Below are 19,126 nucleotides of genomic sequence, written 5' to 3' on the forward strand. Positions count from 1 at the left end.
TTCACTCCCAAGATCAGAATATGCACTAGCTCCTGGGAAAATGTATTGTACTGAAGTTATTAAGCACTATGATAGATATAAGCAAAAGACAGGAAAGGGTGTTACGGTGTTCATTTCCCTTGGCTTTTTCAATGCATTTAAGGGTAATGAGATCTGGAAGGAGAGAGAATCCTGACGAAAGAGAGTACCACCATATCGGACAGAATCAGTAGCATTGTCGGACTGTTCGCTGAATGTACTGTCGTTTGACGATCGTAAGCAAACGCCGGAACTAACTGAAAACATTTCCACTTGGTGAAATGAATTGTAGGTCTGTGTATACGTGGTTAAAGTACGGATACTGTCTATCAAAGAAAAAGAACCCGATATTTACTAATTTAACGGTGAACATCTTGAGCACGTCACATAGTTTAAATAATTAGGGGTAATACCACTATGCGACGTGAAACGGGACTATCACACGAAACCGGTATTACGGAAAGCGAAGGGAAGACAGATCTGTTGGGAAGGGTCTATGAAAGTAGAGTGAGTCTGTAGAAAAAACTGCATCCAAGACGCTAGTCTAGCCAACCCTAGTGTATTCAAATGGTTCAAATGGCTCTAAGCACTATGGGACTTAACATCTGAGGTCATCAGTCCCCTAGACTTAGAGAACTACTTAAATCTAACTTACCTAAGGACATCACACACATCCATGCCGGAGGCAGGATTCGAACCTGCGATCGTAGTAGCAGCGCGGTTCCGGACTGAACCTCCTACAACCGCTCGGTCACAGCGGCCGGCCCTATAGTATTGATGCAGTACCTGAACGTCTTATCAAAGAGGCATCGCAAAAGAATTTCAACGAATTCAGAACGGTATGACACGTACTAAAAATGTGACGCAGTTTTTGAGAAGCACAGTATTCGAGGAAGCCCATGATACCATTCAGCTGACACTACCGTGCATCTCACGTACGGGTCACGAATAACATAAGTGAGATTAGGGTGAGTACCGAGGCATACTGGCAGTAATTTGTTTCCCTCGCCCATTACGCAAATGGAGTAGGACAGGCGATTACCGATATTGGTACGAAGTGCCCTGCGCCTTCCCGTGTTCTGTGGCTTGGAGTACACATGCAAAGAAAAATTCCGCGATGATGGGGAGGGGTAAATGTCTTAATTTCAACTATGCGAAAACCGTTCTGATACCGCTGACAGTGGACCTCTTCTACTGCCAGCCCTTTGCTGTCCATTTTTTGCGAGGGGGTGGTACGGACCTAATCAAGAAGTCCAGTAAACATCGGTTCCCAAGTACATACCTTAAGAGCAATAAGCACTTGTTAATATTTGCTACCGCGAAACACATTTCTTCTACTGACCAGGTGCTGGGAGCTCTTTAAGTTGTGCACTTTGGAGCCCGTGTTCACTAGACCATTTTTTGTTGATTAGGTTCCTAGTACCTTCTCCCCAAGAATGGAAAGAAAAGACCTTGCAGTAACAATGGTCCACTGTCAGCGATTTTCGCCTATAACTGTCGACCCAGTCCTTTCCGGACCAGGATTCTTTAACTAAAACTGATACATTTACTCTTCTCTAACAACCCTGAAAGTTTTTAACATCATCACGGAATCGTCCTGTAGTTACAAATATGTCCTGCATACGCATGCTACTTATATAAAAGTAAACTAAAGTCCGCCCGAACAGGCCAAGAAGGCCCAACAGTACCGACCGGCCGCCGTGTCATACTCAGCCCACAGGCGTCATTGCATGCGGATATGGAGCAGATGTGGTCAGCACACCGCTCTCCCGGCCGTACGTCAGTTTACGAGACCAGAGCCGCTACTTCCCAATTAAGAATGCTAGTTGTATAGCGCGGTCATAATAAAACTAACCAGTAAGATACACTCCTGGAAATTGAAATAAGAACACCGTGAATTCATTGTCCCAGGAAGGGGAAACTTTATTGACACATTCCTGGGGTCAGATACATCACATGATCACACTGACAGAACCACAGGCACATAGACACAGGCAACAGAGCATGCACAATGTCGGCACTAGTACAGTGTATATCCACCTTTCGCAGCAATGCAGGCTGCTATTCTCCCATGGAGACGATCGTAGAGATGCTGGATGTAGTCCTGTGGAACGGCTTGCCATGCCATTTCCATCTGGCGCCTCAGTTGGACCAGCGTTCGTGCTGGACGTGCAGACCGCTTGAGACGACGCTTCATCCAGTCCCAAACATGCTCAATGGGGGACAGATCCGGAGATCTTGCTGGCCAGGGTAGTTGACTTACACCTTCTAGAGCACGTTGGGTGGCACGGGATACATGCGGACGTGCATTGTCCTGTTGGAACAGCAAGTTCCCTTGCCGGTCTAGGAATGGTAGAACGATGGGTTCGATGACGGTTTGGATGTACCGTGCACTATTCAGTGTCCCCTCGACGATCACCAGTGGTGTACGGCCAGTGTAGGAGATCGCTCCCCACACCATGATGCCGGGTGTTGGCCCTGTGTGTCTCGGTCGTATGCAGTCCTGATTGTGGCGCTCACCTGCACGGCGCCAAACACGCATACGACCATCATTGGCACCAAGGCAGAAGCGACTTTCATCGCTGAAGACGACACGTCTCCATTCGTCCCTCCATTTACGCCTGTCGCGACACCACTGGAGGCTGGCTGCACGATGGCGGGGCGTGAGCGGAAGACGGCCTAACGGTGTGCGGGACCGTAGCCCAGCTTCATGGAGACGGTTGCGAATGGTCCTGACCGATACCCCAGGAGCAACAGTGTCCCTAATTTGCTGGGAAGTGGCGGTGCGGTCCCCTACGGCACTGCGTAGGATCCTACGGTCTTGGCGTGCATCCGTGCGTCGCTGCGGTCCGGTCCCAGGTCGACGGGCACGTGCACCTTCCGCCGACCACTGGCGACAACATCGATGTACTGTGGAGACCTCACGCCCCACGTGTTGAGCAATTCGGCGGTACGTCCACCCGGCCTCCCGCATGCCCACTATACGCCCTCGCTCAAAGTCCGTCAACTGCACATACGGTTCACGTCCACGCTGTCGCGGCATGCTACCAGTGTTAAAGACTGCGATGGAGCTCCGTATGCCACGGCAAACTGGCTGACACTGACGGCGGCGGTGCACAAATGCTGCGCAGCTAGCGCCATTCGACGGCCAACACCGCGGTTCCTGGTGTGTCCGCTGTGCCGTGCGTGTGATCATTGCTTGTACAGCCCTCTCGCAGTGTCCGGAGCAAGTATGGTGGGTCTGACACACCGGTGTCAATGTGTTCTTTTTTCCATTTCCAGGAGTGTATTTACAATAATACAAACGCAAAGTTTTCTTGTATGCGAAATCTTATCGGATAGTTACACTTTTTATTCGCTAAAGCTCCAGTCTGCACCACTCTGCCACTACGTTTGGCATTGTAGACTTTGTGGAGGTTTTGCCAAAATAGTCCTAGCCTTAAACATTTGCGCAAAGAGTTTCTCACACGTTTCCCACAAATTGTACTGCTCACAACACTAGGGAATGAACACGTGCTGTATCATCGTCAATACTGTTTTGTGCTGCATTCAGCAGGTCACTAAACACGTCTGTTATTCTCAGTCACTCAGACGTAATGACTCAGGAAAATACTAGGAACACACCTTGCGGGTGATGCAAATGCGCAAACATGAGATAGAAACCGCGTGGTGCAGTGAAAGTAATGTTTCTAGCATTATCTGTGATGGGCAATCCTCCTGTTCATTAACTGGCGTCATTTCCCTGCTAGTATTATATTTCACTGGATAATTTTCTTTTGCCTACAATGTATAAGATGTGATTGTTTTCTCCATTTACTTGTTTATAAGTAGGAATGGTGATAGTCCTCCATGGAACACAGCGCCACGTTATGTTGACGAACACAGCGAATTGTCACGACGTTTTCTGTGGGTAAAGGGGATGAGATGGGAGAGAGTTTGCGGACGCATGTGCTCAGCGTGATGTACTGCGACCATGTATCAGTCTTGCAAACACAGTGATACTGAAGTGACTGCACCGTCCGTTATGAATCAACACAATACGACGAGATGAGCGTCCCGCTGTTGACAAAATAGACCACGACTCTGTTCAAACCCATGATACTACTGACGATATGCTCGACCTCCGGTGTAACTCGTCTAGCAGATAAATCACTCCGGTGGATGACATTCGAACTAACAGCATAAGATGCAGTCGCACTGGAGGAAGTATGGATGTGTTAGAAGCCATCATCGATTAATGTAGTTAGAAGGTCTCTGCATGGCATACTGCAGTTACTAATTATGATTACTTATAACCGTATAGATTATATGAATAAAAGTTATACGAGGGCCGCCGGCCGGTGTGGCCGAGCAGTTCTAGGCGCTTCAGTCTGGAACCGCGCGACTGCTCCGGTCGCAGGTTCGAATCCTGTATCGGGCATGGATGTTTGTGCTGTTCTTAGGTTAGTTAGGTTTAAGTGGTTCTAAGTTCTAGGGGACTGATAATCTCACATGTTAAGTTCCATAGTGCTCAGAGCCATTTCAGCCATATACGAGGGCCTTACAAGCACTAAAGGAAGAAAAGGAAAAGAAAATGTATAACCGATCAAGGCAGCTGATGAAAAGGAGACGAGATTTTTAAGCAGTTGACAATATAATGACTCAGAAATGTTTTTGAGAAGATGTGACAAGATACTACAAAAATCTTGTAATATTAACTATTGAAGACAATAAGAGTACAAACACAACAAAAGACAAATGTAAGATGGCAGATGGCATTGTAACGTTCAGTTTCAAAATTTCTTTAAATGTTTGTACAGTAAAAGAGATGAATTAGTAACGTATCTAATTAATAATAAAAACAATGAAATGTTGGAAGTAATACCAGGCAAGACATACAAATCCATATAGGAGTTGTTAATTTATTTTCGGCATGACCACATCACAAGATCGAGGCATAAAAGACGTATAGTCTATTTGCGTTCTGTCCGTAATGTACAAGACCTTCAGTAAAATTATATCCAGTGAATATAGCACAAATGATGTTTTGCAGCTGAACAAAACGAAGAATGAGTTTGAATTAACGCTTTTTCAACATTCATAGGTTTTGAGAAAGATTTTGATTCAGGGGCAACAAAGCCTGAACCAAAAGTCATTGAGAAAGAGGACAATGATTCAACCTATGGTGGTATACCTAACAATAAATTCCTCAATACTTCAAGTTCTATTGTTCATGAGGGTAGCGAAAACCACTACTTTCAGTTTTGAAAGACGAGTCAGAGATTCAGCATCACCTAAACTATTCTCTGCAGATCTAGAAGAATTTCGCGGTTCCTGGACGTGCTAAAACGAAGAAGGAACACGTATTAAGCGGATAGACGTCTTTGAAAATTAAAAAAAAAATCCATTTTTTTGCTTAAAATGTTCTCTGAGACGTCTATTATAGTGTTCCCCTTAAGTTCGCCAGAAACTCCGTTATCGAACTACAAGGTGATGTGTGAAAAAGTATCTCTGGAAACTATTCACAAAAGGAACAAATAGTCGTAATATAGTTTCAACGAAAGCCCAACAACCTTTACGGAAATTACGAACGTGCTCTAACTTGAGATCTCACCAGATTGGTTCAACTTCTGCACAAAATCGGACGGAAAGTGTATCGAGCAAACAGAGCGGCCGATGACAGAACTTACCAAAGATGCCCGCAGGACAACTATGGCCACGAAGAAGATGGTGACGCACCTCCTTTTGAATCTGGAAAGATTGCTGTATGTTCCAGGAATCGCTGAATAGAGGTATTTTTAACATGAAATATGCAACTCAAAAATTTAAATACGTTTTTCTCGAAACCATATTTTTCGCATTGATGAGAAACACAACTTCAGAACGGTACAAACGACTGTGATTGGAATCTGATTCCGGTATTCTAAATTGAACTCTCTGCCATCTTACGTAACCGTTTCGCGATATATTCAAAAAAATCTATTTTCTGTGCACGGTTTTGTCTCTATTTTGTGGGCGAAAAAATTGCATTTGTTACAACTTGTCTCCTTTTTGTTAGAACTTAATTTTTTTTCAATAACCCTATGTACGCTGACAGTAAATATATTGAAAATGAGTTATACAGAATTATTTTATTACAGGTCCAACAGGAGGGCTTCAGAATTCCCGCAAATGACCGATGCTCTGGCAGTAGTGGGCCATTCCTCCTGGTCCGTCGGTTACAGGAAGCGTCCGATATCAACACAAAATGATTTATTGAAGACAAAGGTGTGAAGAATAAAAATACGTCACCAGATATGGCATTAGTTTTTCTTTTACGAGAAAAAAAGTCACGAAAATCACCTTCTTTCTGGCGTTGAAAGAGGGCTAACTCCTTAATGAAACATATCAGAAATACTTTTGAATGACGAAATGACAAATGGCTGATGCTCACGATGCTACTATACAACTACTGTTACTACTACTACTACTACTACTACTAATAATAATAATAATAACGGTATGGTTAACGCTTTATAAAGGATTTAACAGGATCTATATTTTTCTGTTACGAAGCTTCGTAGTACTTAATACAGCCGTGGCCTCGTAATAACGTTTTACAGCGAAGCCTTTTTGCACTCTCATAGCCCTCAGCTTTTACGCCATTTATATTTCAATAAACGCAAACTCTCTCATCCTTTAGTAGCAAAGACGCAATATTTGTGTTATACATCACAGTGACATAAAAATAACAAGCGAACCTTGTTACAAGCAGGATTTCGCACTAGAACCTTTACTGCTCGCTCAGTCATCCTGTAAATTAATAACTGACAACAGGAGTCGTAAATAAACTGCACATCTCTTTTGATAATTTACAACCCCCATGTTAGCGTGAGTGGTCTGATGACGTTGACATCGGAAGGATGTCAAAACGATTTCCATATCCATGGTTGACTGTGTTAGATCGACATTTGCATCAATCACCAAGAAACATTACATCACTTAGACAGTCTGATACCTACTGTCGTTCGTAGCAAACAGTTTAAATCTCACATTTACATTCTATTCGTTGTATTATAATATTCCAGAATTAAAATGCTCGACATGGTCATGCAAATAAATTTTAGGCGTAGGTAATACAAATGTTACTAAAATGTGATTTAAAAAATGATGCTTCCTCTCTCTTACGGCAGACAAATGTCAACTCTAGAAAAATGTGCAAGTTACACGTAATGCCACCAGTTAACACGTAGACTTTACAAATGTCAGTGAAAATGAAATACGAGGGCTATCCACAAAGTACACTACGTTTAGGAGTTACAAATAAATAAAGTATTGGAATTTTTTTTTAAATTATATACAGATGAAAGCCACACTTAAATACTACTTTTCTACATAGTTGCCATTTAAATTAAGGCACTTATCGTAGCGATGGACGAGCTTGGAAATTCCTTCGTCGTAAAATTCCGCCGCCTGCGCCTTCAAACACGTGGTTACCTCTTCTTGAAGCTGTGCGTCGTCATCAAAACGCTGCATAGCCGACCACTTCTTCATTGCTGGGAATAAGTGGAAGTCGCTCGGTGCCAGGTCGGGACTGTACGATGGATGAGGAAACAACTCCTACTTAAAAGATTCGAGAACTACAGGAGCGGCATTTGCCGTGTGGGCCCGGGCGTTGTCGTGAATCAGCAAGATCTTTGAGCCCAACTTTCCTCTGCGCTTGTTTTGTATTGCTCTTCTGAGGTTGTGCAGAGTTTGGCAATACCTTTTAGAGTTTATTGTAGTGCCTCTTTCCAGGAAATCCATAAAAAATCACACCTTTTCTGTCCCAAAGGACAGTCCCCACGTGGTTGAAGGCGCAGGCGGCCGAATTTTACGACGAAGGAGTTTCCAAGCTCGTCCATCGCTACGATAAGTGCCTTAATTTAAATGGCAACTGTGTAGAAAAGTAGTATTTAAGTGTGGCTTTCATCTGTATGTAATAAAAAAATTTCCAATACTTCATTTTTTTTTAATTCCAAAACGAAATGTACTTTGTGGATAGCCCTCGTATCTTTGGAGTATCCGATATTTCTGATCGACAAAGCAGCAGACTGAAGTCGCCTTGTATTCGATAATACGACTGTAATAGAAACTCATTTACAACAGGTCATACATTCCTTAATAATAGTAGCAAACATTAGCAGAAAAATAGCAAAGTTAAGTCAATCCCTTACTAAAATGTTATTTTTACCCCGAGAAATTCCTACCACACGGTTTTGGGAGTAATTAAGGTCTGCTTAGTTTTAGGGGACATATAAGGCGGAATGATCCTGTCGTTATTCATCACATATAGAAGGAGTTTCACAATTCCTTTTACACTTTTCTAGGGTTTGTAGAAGTGACTTCGATAAAGTTCTGATAATGAGTCAATGTTCGGAAATAACAAAGAATTCTGAAGATCGGACTACTTTCAAATCACCCGTTTCACAGTACAGCTGTACAACGCATATGTCGAGAATGTCCTTCGGGCCGCCTCAGTTCTTCACAAAGGATTTTCGCTCGTCTACAGCAATGGCTGCGACAAACTTGTACGTTCGCAACTAGGAGAGTTGACTGTGGTGCACCAGGCTGTTTGCACCGTGTGTACGAAAGCATTCGTCGCAGACATATCTTATGCAACGATCAGCAGGATCGCCACTTGGAGCAGCTACTGTAGGTCTCACAGGTCACCACAGCGTGCGTACCTAGCGTGAAGTGGGATACTTGAAAGTGGTCCATCCTTCAAATTTAACATCTAAGCGGTGCGTTTCCGCACATGCAGTCCTCACAAAAACTTTATCTACCAAGTCCCCACTGCAATTTCTATAATTGTGAAGCAAACAGCGCACAGATACGAGCTCTTTCTGTCCACTGTGTTGAACCATGTCGTCTCATAGCTACAGAGTCTGTGTGGAAAATACCAACGTTATTTTGACATTTTAATTTTGAGTCATCAGTCTTCTGACTGGTTTGATGCGGCCCGCCACGAATTCCTCTCCTGTGACAACCTTTTCATCTCAGTGAAGCACTTGCAACCTGTATCCTAATTTATTTGCTGTATGTATGCCAATCTGTGTTCCTCTTCAGTTTTTACCCCCTTCAGCTCCCTCTAGTTCCATGGAAGTTACTTCGTGATGTCTTAACACTTCGCAGACCGCACGTCTCGTACAAATTTATTCGCTTGGTGCCGGCAGCGCTAATTCGGATTACTTGGCTTGTCGCCGGCCGATTGTCACCTGTCCGTTGATGACAAACTTGAAACCCATTGGCTTTAGTGCGCTTTAATTTTTCCGGAAATACTCTGTTTTGAACTATCGTTCCACAAACTCGAATTCTCTTTTCAAGTAACTTCTCTGAAAGTTCTACACTGTAATAATAATTATCCATGTAGAGGTGATGCCACTTTCCATAAGAAGGTGCCAATAGTTCCATCACTGTTTTTTTCCCTAAGGTTGTCCACCGCCGGAATATATGTTGAATGAGGAAATCTATCCCGTACTCGAATCACACAGCATCCGAATGGGTATGCCATATTTCGTAATTTTCGACGGATTGCAAATTTTATAATTTAACTTCCCACGCCACGGTATCATTCCTTCATCAACTGAGATGTTTTGATTTAGATTAAACGTTTCTTTAAGCTTTTTGGAAAAAATATTCAATTGCGGGTTGCACTTTGAAAAGCCGGTCGGCATTGTCCGGTTTATTGTTACTGTCGGAAAAATGTAAAAATGATAATATTTGTCTGAATCTGTTTCGGGACATCGTTTTGCGAAATATCGGTGAGTCTCTCAACGGTTTCGTCGACTAGTAATCATCGATCCTTGCTACTTTTACAATTCCCATAAGGATAGGAAGCCCAAACCATTTTCTAAGTTCGGGTCCCTTAATGTCGACAAATTTGTCATTTCTTATCCAGTTTCAAAAAAATGGTTCAAATGGGTCTGAGCACTATGGGACTTAACATCTGAGCTTATCTGTCCCCTAGAACTTAGAACTACTTAAACCTAACTAACCTATGGACATCACACACATCCATGCCCGAGGCAGAATTCGAACCTGCGACCTTAGCGGTCGCGCGGTTCCAGACTGAAGCGCCTAGAACCGCTCGTCCACTCCGGCCAGATATCCAATTACCTTCTATTCTAATTTTGACTGTTATACTAGTTGGTTTCGTTGCTACTATATTCAAATAGATCTTTCCCATTATATAATTATACGATATCCACGACGCTGTGTGTGTGAGGACCCGGAGATCCTCCATATTTATTATTGGTCCTCAGTAAATCATAGTCTGTCTTCTTCGTCTGATTCATCCGAATCAGTTAGCAACCGTAGCGTTCGCCGGATTGTTCTTGAACGTATTTCAGTGTCCTCCGACGATTCTTCTTCACTTTCAATTTTTTGATATCCATTGTCTTCTTCCCAATCGGCCAAATCGTCCGAAACGTCAGACAAGACGTCCGCGTATTCATCATAAATAATCGTATTGTCTCTTTCGACTGCAATAGTGAAAGTGCACAAGTACTTACAAAAACAAAAACCTTGTGACGTATGTAACTTATTGTTACCTAAACAAAACACCAACAGAAACAAAAAGATACTAAAGTGCTGTCACCGGCCACTGCGCTATACTGTGCACACGACACCACTGTGGTGTCGCCGGACGGCAAAGTATTAACAGATATCCTACCATCCTGTTCTTCTTCTTGCCAGAGTTTCCCATATATTCCTTTCCTCGCTGATTCTCCGGAGAACTTCCTTATTCCTTACCTTATCAGTCCACCTAATTTTCAACATTCTTTTGTAGCACAACATCTCAAATGCTTTAGTCTCTTCGGTTTTCCCACGCCCATGTTTCACTACAGCTTACCCCTATTTTTGCTAGAATTTCGAACGCTTTCTCCAGGTCGACAAATCTTACGAACTTGTCTTGCTTTTATTTAGTCTTGCTTCCATTATCAACCTCAACCTCGGAAATGCTTCTTGGCGCCTTCACCTTTTCTAAAGCCGAACTGATCGTCATCTAACAGAGTCTCAATTTTCTTTTCCATTCTTCTGTATATTATTTTTGTCAGGAGCTTGAATGCCTGAGCTGTTAAACTGATTGTGCGATAGTTGCTGCACTTCTGATCTTGCAATCTTGTGAATTGTGTGGTCGATTTTTTTTTCGAAGCTTGATGGTATATCGCCAGTCTTATAAATTCTAGACACCAACGTGAATAGTCATTTTGTTGCCATTCCCCCGAAGATTTTGGAAATTGCAATGTTATCTATCACTTCTGCCTAATATGATCGTAAAGCCTCCAAAGCTCTTTTAAATACTGACTCTGATGCTGGATCCTCTCTCTCTTCCCTACCGATTCCTGTTTCTTCTTCTGTCGCGCCATCAGACAAGACCCCCCCCCCCCTTCATAGAGGCCTTTCTATGAATTCTTTTCACCTATCAGTTTTCTCCTCTGCTTTGAGCACTGGAATTCGCTTTGCACTCTTAGTGTTACCATCCTTGCTGTTAATTTCACCGAATGCTGTTTTGACTTTTCTATATGCTGTACGCAACGTGATTTCTTATTATCTGTTTCCTTTATTCTCCATAATTCCGTGAAACAAACGATTAACCGATTCTGTTGTGAATCGCGAATCCTTCGAGTGTGCAGTGTTTATTGGCACGAAACTTTGTAAACCCTCGTCGCCAATTTTGTAAACAGTCGTCGCCAATTTGTAAAGTCCTCGTCGCTACTTCTATGGAGGCCCAGTTGCCACTGTTGTCACGGTAGGTCGAGTTTTTGAGTTCGTGAAACGGCTTCTGGTGTAGTACAGATCTAAGACCAATTCTCCCTGCCACTATTACACAGTTATGCCCCAGGGTCAGTTAACAGGATAGGACAACGAACGTTCTTGAAATATGAAGTCTGCAACACTGCTTGCAATGGAACAAAGAAAAGGGCCCTCAATGACTACGAGCAAAGAATCGTAGGTAAACTTCACAGCACATAGTAAATGGAAATTACAACATCTGTCACTTCGAAGATTTCACTAAACCACGTTCCCTGCCTAAGTCAGCCCTGAACGATGATCTATAACCAAGTGGGCGAGAGTTGCTCTTATGTCTTCCGAATAGGCTTCTGTCCGTTGTCGTCCGATCATTGGCGGATTGTACTCGGCTGGCAACTGGCCGAGGTGATGTCAGTATCTTTATCCACAGCGCCGCCCGTGGCGCTGGAGGAAATCGAGCAACTGTCGAGTCGCTATGGCACTGGCAGGAGCTCGCATCTTTGCGCCTGCGGTGTTTTTGCCTTGGCTATGTGTTGTTCGGACGACACATAAATTTTATATGGCTCTTAATGGCAGTCACATCCGACAGTGGAGACGTCCCATGTCGACTGCGAACGAAAGGTTCACTTCAAAATGTTACACAACTTGATAAAGCGCTGGGGCATCTCGACTGGTTTAGAAAAATGGTTAAAATGGCTCTAAGCACTATAGGACTTAACATCTGAGGTCATCAGTCCCCTAGACTTAGAACTACTTAAACCTAACTAACCTCAGGACATCACACACATCCATTCCCGAGGCAAGATTCGACCCTGCGACCACAGCGGCCGGCAATTGGTTTAGAAACGTTTATACTTACACGTCAGCGATGTCCGAGGGATCCCAACAGCTGGTACTTGTTACAAATGAGCAGCCCACAGACCGGCACAGTGCTGAGAAACGGCATCAAGATGACTCAGATCCCCGCGTCAGTGGAAAGAGCGGGCAGCGCCGCACCTCCAAGAAGACACAGTTCAGTGCCCCCTGTCAAAGCTGATTTAACCAGCCGTCATCACTGGTCGCCCCAGTTGGGTCGCAGACTTCGAAAGCATCAGTGCCGAGTAACAGGAGACTTTACTTAGCCTGCGTTTTGCGAGCAGGAATGGAGAGTAAACGATATTGCATGCAGGAGGCACCAGAAGAACAGGACCCTCTTCTTAAAAAGAAGTTATATTTATTTATTTTATTTTTAGAAATAAAGGGTCGTATTATCAAGAAAGTTTTAATGTATAGTTGAATTTGGCATCCTGCCAACGGCCAACAGCAGCTTCTCTACTTCCAAGTTTGTGATGTTCGGCATAACAAGAAATACACTCCTGGAAATTGAAATAAGAACACCGTGAATTCATTGTCCCAGGAAGGGGAAACTTTATTGACACATTCCTGGGGTCAGATACATCACATGATCACACTGACAGAACCACAGGCACATAGACACAGGCAACAGAGCATGCACAATGTCGGCACTAGTACAGTGTATATCCACCTTTCGCAGCAATGCAGGCTGCTATTCTCCCATGGAGACGATCGTAGAGACCGGGTGTTGGCCCTGTGTGCCTCGGTCGTATGCAGTCCTGATTGTGGCGCTCACCTGCACGGCGCCAAACACGCATACGACCATCATTGGCACCAAGTCAGAAGCGACTCTCATCGCTGAAGACGACACGTCTCCATTCGTCCCTCCATTCACGTCTGTCGCGACACCACTGGAGGCTGGCTGCACGATGTTGGGCCGTGAGCGGAAGACGGCCTAACGGTGTGCGGGACCGTAGCCCAGCTTCATGGAGACGGTTGCGAATGGTCCTCGCCGATACCCCAGGAGCAACAGTGTCCCTAATTTGCTGGGAAGTGGCGGTGCGGTCCCCTACGGCACTGCGTAGGATCCTACGGTCTTGGCGTGCATCCGTGCGTCGCTGCGGTCCGGTCCCAGGTCGATGGGCACGTGCACCTTCCGCCGACCACTGGCGACAACATCGATGTACTGTGGAGACCTCACGCCCCACGTGTTGAGCAATTCGGCGGTACGTCCACCCGGCCTCCCGCATGCCCACTATACACCCTCGCTCAAAGTCCGTCAACTGCACATACGGTTCACGTCCACGCTTTCGCGGCATGCTACCAGTGTTAAAGACTGCGATGGAGCTCCGTATGCCACGGCAAACTGGCTGACACTGACGGCGGCGGTGCACAAATACTGCGCAGCTAGCGCCATTCGACGGCCAACACCGCGGTACCTGTTGTGTCCGCTGTGCCGTGCGTGTGATCATTGCTTGTACAGCCCTCTCGCAGTGTCCGGAGCAAGTATGGTGGGTCTGACACACCGGTGTCAATGTGTTCTTTTTTCCATTTCCAGGAGTGTACGTGAGACCATATTGAGCCATCGATATTGGTTCAGAGATGCTAACCTTTCGGCGCTGTTGAGTCGGTCACCAGGTGGCGCGGCGGTGAGCGGATCGACGGGTGAGCGCGAGTGAGGTTTAATTGGCAGGTGGAGAGAAGACGGTGCGATTGCCCAAGGAGGGGAGGTAACCCCGTCGGTGAAAAGGTGTTTTGAAAAGGCATTGTACAGGCGACAGTTGTAAAGGCTGTGTCTTGAGATGGTCTGCACAGCCGAGGAGTTGGTGGCCGTTAAGCGATGACATTTTATTAGCAAATTGTAGTGGCGACCTGCTTCTCTGATGCTGTTGGACGATTATGTCGCTGGACTGATAAGGTGACATCATTTCATTCATGTTTTTCACTGTCCATGCACCTTCTGCCTCCCGCATTGCAAGTGTACCTCAGCTGAGACAAACTGCCGGCCGGGGCGGCCGTGCGGTTATAGGCGCTACAGTCTGGAACCGCGTGACCGCTACGGTCGCAGGTTCGAATCATGCCTCGGGCATCGATGTGTGTGATGTCCTCAGGTTAGTTAGGTTTAAGTAGTTCTAAGTTCTAAGGGACTGATGACCTTAGAAGTTAAGTCCCATAGTGCTCAGAGCCCTTTGAGACAAACTATTAGCGAGTTCTGCCGGCCTCTGTGGCCGAGCGGATCTAGGCTCTTCAGTCTGTAACCGCGCAGTTGCTACGGTCGCAGGTTCGAATCCTGCCTTGGGCATGGATGTGCGATGTACTTAGGTTAGTTATGTTTAATTAGTTATAAGTCTATGGGACTGATGACCTCAGATGTTAAGTCCCATACTGCTTAGAGCCATTTGAACCATTTAGTGAGTTCTGAGTTATGAAAATCTGTTAGTAATCCATGTGTGGTCGAACCGTACGCAATTTGTTGGACCACTTTGATGGAACTCTTGTTGCTTGGTGTCTAGTAGCTTCGGCATTCTGCATTACCATCGCAGCCGAGGGGCTTATTGTGTATAATGTTTTAGACACCAAAGGGTCGATTATCGTGGTGGGTGTGGGCTACACCTTCGGGTCCTCGCTTGTTCTTCAATCTGACGAAACTGAACGTTTCGTTGAGACCTAGGTGCACCCAATAACAGCTCTCTGAATTAACTACCACTCCTGGAAATTGAAATAAGAACACCGTGAATTCATTGTCCCAGGAAGGGGAAACTTTATTGACACATTCCTGGGGTCAGATACATCACATGATCACACTGACAGAACCACAGGCACATAGACACAGGCAACAGAGCATGCACAATGTCGGCACTAGTACAGTGTATATCCACCTTTCGCAGCAATGCAGGCTGCTATTCTCCCATGGAGACGATCGTAGAGATGCTGGATGTAGTCCTGTGGAACGGCTTGCCATGCCATTTCCACCTGGCGCCTCAGTTAGACCAGCGTTCGTGCTGGACGTGCAGACCGCGTGAGACGACGCTTCATCCAGTCCCAAACATGCTCAATGGGGGACAGATCCGGAGATCTTGCTGGCCAGGGTAGTTGACTTACACCTTCTAGAGCACGTTGGGTGGCACGGGATACATGCGGACGTGCATTGTCCTGTTGGAACAGCAAGTTCCCTTGCCAGTCTAGGAATGGTAGAACGATGGGTTCGATGACGGTTTGGATGTACCGTGCACTATTCAGTGTCCCCTCGACGATCACCAGTGGTGTACGGCGAGTGTAGGAGATCGCTCCCCACACCATGATGCCGGGTGTTGGCCCTGTGTGCCTCGGTCGTATGCAGTCCTGATTGTGGCGCTCACCTGCACGGCGCCAAACACGCATACGACCATCATTGGCACCAAGGCAGAAGCGACTCTCATCGCTGAAGACGACACGTCTCCATTCGTCCCTCCATTCACGCCTGTCGCGACACCCCTGGAGGCGGGCTGCACGATGTTGGGGCGTGAGCGGAAGACGGCCTAACGGTGTGCGGGACCGTAGCCCAGCTTCATGGAGACGGTTGCGAATGGTCCTCGCCGATACCCCAGGAGCAACAGTGTCCCTAATTTGCTGGGAAGTGGCGGTGCGGTCTCCTACGGCACTGCGTAGGATCCTACGGTCTTGGCGTGCATCCGTGCGTCGCTGCGGTCCGGTCCCAGGTCGACGGGCACGTGCACCTTCCGCCGACCACTGGCGACAACATCGATGTACTGTGGAGACCTCACGTCCCACGTGTTGAGCAATTCGGCGGTACGTCCACCCGGCCTCCCGCATGCCCACTATACGCCCTCGCTCAAAGTCCGTCAACTGCACATACGGTTCACGCCCAAGCTGTCGCGACATGCTACCAGTGTTAAAGACTGCGATGGAGCTCCGTATGCCACGGCAAACTAGCTGACACTGACGGCGGCGGTGCACAAATGCTGCGCAGCTAGCGCCATTCGACGGCCAACACCGCGGTTCCTGGTGTGTCCACTGTGCCGTGCGTGTGATCATTGCTTGTACAGCCCTCTCGCAGTGTCCGGAGCAAGTATGGTGGGTCTGACACACCGGTGTCAATGTGTTCTTTTTTCCATTTCCAGGAGTGTATTTGAGGGGGAAGAGCATCCGGGGAGGGAAGTCGGACGCACCTGCTGTACTCCGCGCCGTCGGTCTGGCCGATAAATTGCGTCCGAACTGCAGAACCCTGTGTGGCTCGTATTGGCCGCTCCGTAGGACGTTCATGTCCGCACTTGGCAGATGTCGTGAGCTGGGAACTATTTGTAAGAGAAGTGTCCGATGTAGATTGTTGCCTAGGTAGTTCGGAATCCGTATGTAAGGTTACTCTTTCTTTTAAATGAGTATATTTGGACAAGTTTTTCTAACTGTAAATGAACTTACTGTAGCCCTTTGGGCGTGCAGTGTTTTCTGTTTTCATTAAAAAGGTATTACCTGTCTCATTTGAAAAGGTGTTACACATTTGTTAGTAACTAAAGCAAACTGATGGGCTCTATGTATACGTGTTCTCTGACTGGGAGTTTATTATTATAAATGTATTTCTTCACTATTTGGCAATACTAAATACAGTCGTTTACAGTTACACTTTTTTTTAAATGTACTGCCTTTCTCATTTGAAGAGTTGTTATATTTGCTTGGGTACTGAAAGCCAACTGATGGGCTTCCTGTATATATGTCCTCACTTGAAGTTTATGAAATTATTATTTGTGTTCATTGACTTCAATAAATATTGTGAACAATATGAGGTGAATGCTTCCCTGCCTCAAGGTCCAGTCCTTCCACTTAGTGCTTTGGGCGTTTTATGATACGCCGGGGTAATACCTGTTTCACACATGACGAAGCAACTGTGCACGGTTCATCCTATACGGGTGAAATGTATACTCTGCCAGTAGTAGAGGCTATGGCACAGTTTTCTGTAAAACATATAATCATTTCTTGAAGCTCCTTCCCTTGGTATCACCACTCATATTTCGCACCAGAAAACTCTAATCGGTCCTGAAGTAAATACTAACTACAGTAGCCTAGACTGCTCGTTATGTCATTATGCTGTCTGCCCCGATAGCTGAGTTATCAGCGTGACGGACTGCCGTCCCACGGGGCCGGGTTCGATTCCCGGCTGGGTGTTGTGTTGTCTTCATCATCATTTCATCCCCATCCGGCGCGCATTTTGTCGCCCAATGTGCCGTCGAGTGTAATACGACCTGCACCAAGGCGGCCGGACCTGCCCCGCAAGGGGCTTCCCGGCCAATGACGCCAAACGCTCATTTCATTTCCATGTTATTATGCTACTTCCTAGTTACTTCGTTATTATTGTGTAGCAGGTTACTTGTGCTAGAGAACAGATAAAAGATCCATACAATCACCATAAAATTTGAGTAATAAGGTAGTAGAAATTAATATCTATTTCGTTCAGGTACGTGATACGAAATTAAACCCTGAGATAAATGTAATTCCACATTAGTTATGGAAATAACAGCTTCAGAAATGTAATGTAAATCTGGCGTGACAACAGTGCCTGGGATGCCCTACTGGATGGGTTCAACAGGCCGTCGGAAAGACAGCTTTGCCGTATGTGTATTTATAGAGTGTAGGAGAGTGTACTGGATATGTGTGTAGTTTCGTTTTTGTATGATGATTACTAGGAAAAGGAGAGGATGAAACCCGGTGCTGGCATATAGCTTATCCCTCAAAAACAGCACCAACGGAGCCGCCAAGCTTAAAGGTCCCCATCAGACGGACGGAAGACCACCAGCAGTGTCACAAGCGCTCACGAGACACTGCGGAGAGGTTTAAAATGCAGTCCTAGGCGTTAACACGAAGTCCGGTGAACAGGAATTGCCCGCCGGAGTGGCCGTGCGGTTCTAGGCGCTACAGTCTGGAACCGAGCGACCGCTACGGTCGCAGGTTCGAATCCTGCCTCGGGCATGGATGTGTGTGATGTCCTTAGGTTAGTTAGGTTTAATTAGTGCTAACTTCTAGGCGACTGATGACCTCAGAAGTTAAGTCGCATAGTGCTCAGAGCCATTTGAACCATTTTTGAACAGGAATTTTACGACCACACCTCTTCTCCCCAGTCAAATTCTGGCTTTGAAAATTTCATCTACCACCAGGATTCGGACCGGCTTACCTCCAACTCGAGCGCCTCGGCTACGAGGTCTTTTTGTAATAATCTATGACAGGAGACAATGCGTCGGGGGAAAAGCGAAGCGGAATGACAGTGGTGTGGAGTATCGGAGATCGTATGTGAATTATAGTCAAAGTATTCCAAAGATGATATGGAATTATTTGTTTCAGCCTTTATGTCAGTGTCTAATGAGTTCGCTTTGCGCCTAACCAATATCAAGACTTAAAGACTGATTGTTTAAAAAATTGGCGGGTCAGGACCTAAAATATGGAACAAAAGGAACTATAAATGTTTAATCATTAGGTAACTATCTCCTTATATTAAGAACAAATTTAGTACGGTATTACAGCTGTACTCAAA

General features: G+C 45.6%; 1 protein-coding gene across 1 annotated transcript in view; it reads right to left on the minus strand.

Moving 5' to 3' along the window:
• The window catches only part of LOC126188743 (chondroitin sulfate proteoglycan 4), a 589,355-nt gene that overhangs the window by 39,283 nt on the left and 530,946 nt on the right, over positions 1-19,126 (minus strand). The window lies entirely within an intron of this gene.

Source organism: Schistocerca cancellata, chromosome 5 (assembly GCF_023864275.1).
Source record: "Schistocerca cancellata isolate TAMUIC-IGC-003103 chromosome 5, iqSchCanc2.1, whole genome shotgun sequence".
In the NCBI taxonomy this organism is placed as follows: domain Eukaryota; kingdom Metazoa; phylum Arthropoda; class Insecta; order Orthoptera; family Acrididae; genus Schistocerca; species Schistocerca cancellata.